The sequence below is a fragment of the Babylonia areolata genome, chromosome 29 (genome assembly GCF_041734735.1).
Source record: "Babylonia areolata isolate BAREFJ2019XMU chromosome 29, ASM4173473v1, whole genome shotgun sequence".
NCBI classification, from domain to species: domain Eukaryota; kingdom Metazoa; phylum Mollusca; class Gastropoda; order Neogastropoda; family Buccinidae; genus Babylonia; species Babylonia areolata.
The window spans coordinates 9,488,516-9,488,719 of record NC_134904.1 but is presented as its reverse complement, the minus strand read 5'-3'; positions in this window follow the sequence as shown (position 1 = coordinate 9,488,719).

Here is a 204-nt window from a genome sequence, read left to right as displayed (position 1 = left end):
CGTCAAATGCTTTTTTTTTTCTTTTTTTTCGCTTTTTTTTTTCTTTTGGATAAAATGTTCTGCAAGGTTTCTCAGAGTGACATTTCCGTTGGTATTTTGTTTCTCCTACTGGGCTGTGTGGGACACAGTTCGATCAGGGTATAAATGTCTCAGTATGAATGTCTCGGAATGTGTCTCACTTCCACTTCTTTCGACTCTCCTTTA